This window comes from Cebus imitator, unplaced genomic scaffold (assembly GCF_001604975.1).
Source record: "Cebus imitator isolate Cc_AM_T3 unplaced genomic scaffold, Cebus_imitator-1.0 Scaffold642, whole genome shotgun sequence".
Classification (NCBI taxonomy): domain Eukaryota; kingdom Metazoa; phylum Chordata; class Mammalia; order Primates; family Cebidae; genus Cebus; species Cebus imitator.
The window spans coordinates 306,408-313,239 of NW_016107957.1; the positions used below are offsets into that span (position 1 = coordinate 306,408).

The following is a 6,832-nucleotide window of genomic DNA, read 5'->3' on the forward strand; positions in this document are numbered from 1 at the left end:
AAAAAGGGAAAAGAAAAAAAAGGGAAAAAATTAACTGTGGTTTAAAGTGTTTAAAATAAACTTTGGAGTAGAACTAAACTTTATTCAAGGCCCCTTTAAAAGGATCGCTAAAATTTGCTAAACTTAGAAAAAGATTAGGATTTTTAGCTGAACATAAAAGCTTAAGGGAACAAAGGTAGTTTTTCGTTATAAGTTTAGTAGATTGAGCATCAGTTTTTAAAACCTAAATAAATGCCTGAGTAGTACTTTCTACATTCCCTCAAATGATCCTTAAAGGCACTACAAAGCCTCACATTTAATAAAGTCAGTTTTCCACTAGCATGAACGCCCTGCTGTAATTTTATTTGTAATTATATTTAATTTATAATTTATAATGTAATTATATTAAATTTATATTTAATTTATAAGGAGAGAGTTGTCATCTTAACTATACTGAATTTTCTCATCGATGCACATAGTATATATTTTCATTTATTTACTTCTTTCTTTCTTTCTTCTTTTTTCTTTCTTTCCTCTTTCTTTCTCTCTCTTTCTCTCCCTCTCTCTTTCTCTTCCTTCCCTTCCCTTTCTCTTCCCCTTTCCCTTTCTCTTTCCTTTCTTTCAACAGTCTTGCTCTGTTGCTCAGGCTGGAGTTCAGTGGTGTGATTTCAGCTCACTGAAACCTCCACCTCTCAGGTTCAAGCAATTCTCATGCCTCAGCCTCCCAAGTAGCTGAGATTACAGGTGTGTGCTTCCATGCGTAGCTAATTTTTTGTATTTTTAGTAGAGACAGGCGTCACCATATTGGCCAGTCTGGTCTTGAACTCCCGGCCTCAAGTGACTCACCCACCTCGGCCTCCCAAAGTGCTGGGATTACCTATTTGTGAATTTAATTAGATTTATGAAAATAATTTAAATACTTGGAAAGGTGTGAGACACCTCGACCAGCCTAAGTCTACTTTTCTTTACATAAAATAAAGCTGGTATAATTTTCTCCATTCATATATTTTCCATCTGTTAAGTTTATTCCTGTGTATCTGTCATGTATACTTAAAGATGTTTCACATGAATTTTAAATTATGACCTAATAAGGAATATTACAATTTCTTACACTTGTTGACAATAAAGAATTTTGGTCTGAAAACACTGATCTTATTGGCAAGACATGCCAGGAGAGCTGTGAGCATTTCCTACCCCAAGATATTACCTCATGTCAATCCCACCTGTTAGGTTGCTTCATGCAACTATCAAATGTTGTCTCACTAGGTAACTTTGAGGAAGAAAAAAAAGTAAAAAAAAATCTTAAAAATAAAATTTTACAAATGCTGTCTTACAGTTTAGCATTTGAGTAAAGGAAAATATGCAATAAAAGTTTCCATTGAAAATGTATATAGAATTTAAAATGTATAAAGAAAAAGTACATGTTTTTAGACAGAAAAATTACATTTTGTCGAATCTGTTTTTCAAGCAAAGTCTTTCTTGTCCTTCTTAGTCTTGTGCTGCAGGCTTTACATTTTTTAAAAAGCCACTTAACATTTCGAATAGTCAAGGGATAATCCACATATAGAGAACTATAACAAGGAATACAATATTTAACTTCTACTCATATCTCACCCCCATGTTTAATGAGTAGCCACACTATTAGTTTCTTGAGTATCCTTTGGGAGATTACATTCATGGATGTATAAGTAAATACGAATATATATAATATTTTACCCCCTTTTAAAATTCATATGGTAGCAAACTACTCACCATAGTTCTCTACCTCGGTTTTTTCTGTTGGTTATTTAATTCAGTTCTATATTCTTTGATATATAATAGAGATCATCACATATTAGTACATAAAGAGTTTCCTCATTTTTTTTCTTGTATTATTGCCACATAATATTCCACTGTATGGCTATATCATACTCCAAGTAACCAACCTTTTTAGTGATTACCATTTATGTTGTTTCCAGTGCTGCAATGAATCCCTGCTGCAGTGACTAATACTGTACATATGTAATTTTGCACATGTAAAAGTATATTTGTAGGGGGTAAATTCCTAATAGTGGAATTAGAGCATTATTTAAGACAATGAAACTACTGTTGTGCACACACTTAATGCAATCACAAATTTCTAACCATAGTGCTTCTCAGTGATTTTCAAATGTCTTGGGCTACCAGAAATTATATTCAAATTTTATTATTATCTAAGAAAGACATGAACTTTAAATAGAAATTAATAAAATCACATTTACCTTGGTGTTATTTTAGATAACATTTCTGCCTGTAAGCAAGTGTTAAAAGGGCTTTCAGTATGTCCAGGTGTTGAAATAATGTTTCACACTAGGGGTCGCCAAAACAGTATTTAATGGCAACAGATAGAACAATGGTGAACATTTTTATAATGAGGCACCTTGAGCTTCTCAATCACAGTAAACAGGAAAGGTGTCTTGTGACTGAGATGCTAAAAATAAGACTTTGGTGTGCTGTATTTTTAAAGGCAACTGAGACTTTGTCTATTTAGGAGAAAAGCAAGCAACCATGCCCTTATCATATTTTGGGGCATTACAGAGTAAGTGGTGATGTGGAATTTAGGTGATATGGAATTTAGAGAATTTTTGAAAGAAATTTGCTAGTTATGATCTTATTTTTCTGTGATTGAAAATGTCTTTATCTTCTACTTTTATTTTTCCAATCATTGTGGATTTCATTAATCTGGGCAGATCTAGAACTGAGGGTTTTGCTCCTAATTGGGGGTATACTACAAGGGTTAAATTTTCTGTACTTTTTATCTAACTTCTCCTGAGCAGATATGATTGCCATGGGCCTCCATTCTACAATTCATTTAAGATTTCATAGGCTGGTTCCTCTCTGTTCTTTAGTGATAACATTAAATCACAGGCCAGTGCAATTTTTAAACAATATCTCATTGGAGAAATTTTACAAAGAAACATTGAAGCATTGTATGCATGTTCAATTTGTTAACACTAATATGAAATTTACTCTTACGGTAGTATTTTTATGAGAACAAGTATCTTAGTTCAGGCTGCTGTAACAAAGTGCCATGAACTGGGTAACTTAATAATAACAACCTTTATTCCTCACAGTTCTAGAAGCTAGGAAGTCCAAGATTAAGGTGCCAGTAGATTTGGTGTCTGGTGAGGGTCTGCTTCCTGGTTAATAGACTACCCTTCTCTGTGTCCTCATGTGACTGAAGGGGCAGGGATCTAGCTCTCTTGGGCGTCTTTTATGAAGGCACTAATGACGTTCACGACAGCTCTGGTTTCATGATCTAACCTCCCAAAGGCCCCACCTTCTAATATCACTACCTTGGAGTTGGAATTTCAACATATCAATTTTGGGGAGACACAAGCATTTAAACCATAGGAAAAAGTATCACAATTTGTCATTTTCACAGTTTACCTAAGAGAGGGAAATCATCTTTAAATATATGGTGAGAAGAGGTCTGAGGTCTAAAAAAATATTTCTCCAAAGACTTTTTGTAACTTCAGTAAAAGGAATAAACAGGTGCCACTACAGAGAATAACGTTATTCTCTGTAGTGAAGAAGGAGGGGAAGCACTGAGGAGAGGGTGTTTGAGGGAGGTCACTCTAGAGAGGTCACACATGCATGCGTCCTGAGGAATGAGAACAAGCCAGCTATGCCAAGAACTCTGGAAGAGCATTCCAGGCATAGAACCAAGGCCCTGAAGTGGGGAGAAGGTGGAAGGACTCTAGGAACTACTCGATGGAGCATAGTGACAGAGAAATAGTTACATTAGATGAGGCTGGACATGGAAGCAGTGGCCAGGTAACTTAGTCTTATTTGAATTTTTAGTCTATTGGGAAGCAAAACAAGTTTGAAGCCAGGGGAGCCCTATGAAACCCTCATGTGCAGAAAGCGGCTTTGGGAGTGAAGAAAAAATTGAGCTAAATCCAGCCCAAATCATAATGTGGGTAAAGATGCATGAACAAGATGCCCTGTCACTTCTACCAGCCCTTGCCTCACTATTGTTCCAAACACGTTGGACAAGCATGTTTCTATCTCAGAGCGTTTTTTCTTTTTATTACCTCTGTCCGCAATGCACTGTCCCCAGATGTCCATGTGGCAGAGGACCTTGCTTCCTTTAGGCCCTTGCTCACTATGTCACTTTTAAAATGAGGCCTTTTCTGGCCAATTTATCTAAAATTGTAAACGTGTACCTCCTTTACCAGTGTTTCCAACCCCTATTTCCTTTATTTTCCCCTTAGCACTTATTGCTAACATACATGTTTAACTACATGTTAATACATAAATAATGTTTTATTTATCATACTTATAGTCTGTCTCCTTACATAGAATATAAAGGCTGTGAGGACAAGGACTTTGGTGTTTGGTTCATGGCTCTGTCCCCAGCATGAAGTTCAGTGATTGACATAAGCACTAAATTAATGTTTATGGAATAAATGAATGAATAAATGTTCATGATAGCCTCTTGAGTGATTGCGAAAGATTGGAAACACCTTGAATTCCAACAAAAAGGAATAATTACATAATTATGGTGTAATCAAAACATGTAGTTTTTAAGAGGCCCATACCTATGGGCATAAAAAAGACATCCATTTTATATTCAATGGGAAAAAGAAGTTATAGACGTTATATGATCTTATTTTTTTTAACACAAACCACACACATACTTGTATCAGAATAGGAAAAGTATTGAAGGAAATATTAATCAATTTGCCTTGGGAGAATGAGATGGGTGATTAAGAGGGATTTGGTTTGAATCATGCATTACCTTTGAAATAGAAACAGAAAAACAGACCAAACAAATGTTATTTAAAACCAAAATGTGGGCTGGGCGCTATGGCTGACACCTATAATCCCAGCACTTTGGGAGGTCGAGGTGGGTGGATCATGAGGTCAGGAGTTCAAGACCAGCCTGGCTAAGATGGTAAAACCCTGTCTCTAATAAAAATACAAAAAATTAGCAGGGCGTTGTGGTGGGCACCTGTTAATCCCAGTTACTCGGGAGGCTGAGAAGAGAATTGCTTGAACCTGGGAGGCGGTTGCAGCGATCCAAGATCGTGCCACTGCACTCCAGCAAGACTGCGTCTCAAAAAAAAAAAAAAAAAAGTGATTCTATTCCAAACCTACAAGCATAGATTAAAATGTAAAATATTAACAGTATTAGAATATTGCTGTAATAATGGGGTAGGCAGGAGATAGCAAAAAAATCTCAAAGGATCCCCCAGGGATTAAAACTAGTTATCTCAACATCTCTACCATCCTTTATCTCAAGCCTAAGAGATGTGGATTTGGGGAGAAAATTTTGTTCTATAGAATTAACATCAGAGAAGAAGACCCATGACAAGACTTTACAAAATTATGGATATATTAATTTGTCATTGTTTTCAAGTTGCTTCAGTGAATTATCTAAGAGGATTGCCTGGAACAGTTTTTCCTAGCTGAGTCAGTTCAGCTAAGGTCCTGGAAGAGCAATAATTACAATTAGAACATGGAGTCTAAAAATAAGAGGTGAAATGGATGGGACTGACCCTCTATGCAAATATTGAACACTTCAGGTTTCTAATTAAAGATGTCATTCATTACAGCCTACCCAGGGAAAAAGTTGCAGGTGAGCTCATAAGAAAGGAGCTAAGCTTATACTTTTCTTTAGATCTAAATTTGAGCAAGTGTAAGATTTGTCTGGTTCCTAGTGAAAATGTAATGCCACTTCTCAATCAACATGGGGTAGTTGTTACATTTTCGCTTTTTAGAACAAAGTATGTGTATAGAAGTGATGATAGGTGCATCCTTGTTAATGTATGGTTTCTTTCATTTTTTACAAGCTGCACTTGATTTCCTAAGACAGAACCACATTTTAAAATTTCCACATAAATTTTTGCAGTCTTATTTATTTGTATTATATTTTCTTCACATTCACCTATGAATGTTTCCTAACTTAGAAGCCCCTAGGGATCTGTGTTTAAATATACTGCCTTCAGTGACCCGAAAAGACCATGGTGCAGAAAAAGTCTAATCTTTTTATTGCTGTTTATTTGTTTATGGTAGCTTAAGACCAAAAAGAAATTTGAGGGTGGAGCAGATTGGCACTCACAGTCATAGCTGACTACTTTTCTTTCTTTCTTTTTTTTTTTTTTTTTGAGATGGAGTCTTACTCTGTAACCCAGGCTGGAGTACAACGGAGCAGTCTTGGCTCACTGCAACCCCTGTCTCCCAGGTTCAAGCAATTCTCCTGCCTCAACTTCCCAAGTACCTGAGACTACAGGTGCCTGCCATCACACCCAGCTAATTTTTGTATTTTTAGTAGAGACAGGGTTTCACCATATTGGCCAAGCTGGTCTTGAACTTCTGACCTCATGATCCACCTGCCTTGGCCTCCCAAAGTGCTAGGATTACAGGTGTGAGCCACCATGCCTGGCCAACTAACTACTATTAAAGAAAAATTATTCAATGATATTTTTTGAAGCACAGTAAAGAAGAATTTATTCAGAACCATCAAGATAGGTATAGGGATGACTGTAATGGTGTCTTACAGTAGAGGAGAGAGATTGGACTTAACTTCCAATACAGCCTGGGCAAGTGGGAATTTATAACCAAGGAGCAGGGTGGGGGTCCGTGGTTGGAAAATTGCTAGGAGGAAATATCAAGGCTAAAGGGGATTCTGGCTAAATCAACCCAGCAGGATTCTTGCTGAAGACAGGCTAGCTTGTTCAGACATCACCTGGGGGAGAGTGGAAGACAAAGAACCTGATCAGATATCAAGGATGATCAGATTATTGAATATGGGGGTTCTGGTGAAACTGACTTAGCAGAGTTCTTTTGCTAAAACTGGATTTTACAAGGAATTGCACAGATGGGCCTA

At 36.6% G+C, this 6,832-nt stretch overlaps 1 long non-coding RNA gene across 1 annotated transcript in view; it reads left to right on the forward strand.

The window, feature by feature from the left end:
* Window positions 1-5,556: 5,556 nt before the first annotated feature.
* LOC108295504 overlaps window positions 5,557-6,832 on the forward strand; it is a 13,200-nt gene continuing 11,924 nt past the window's right edge. The window contains exon 1 of the long non-coding RNA XR_005198196.1: window positions 5,557-5,581. This is a non-coding gene — a long non-coding RNA (uncharacterized LOC108295504). The remainder of the gene's footprint in view (window positions 5,582-6,832) is intronic.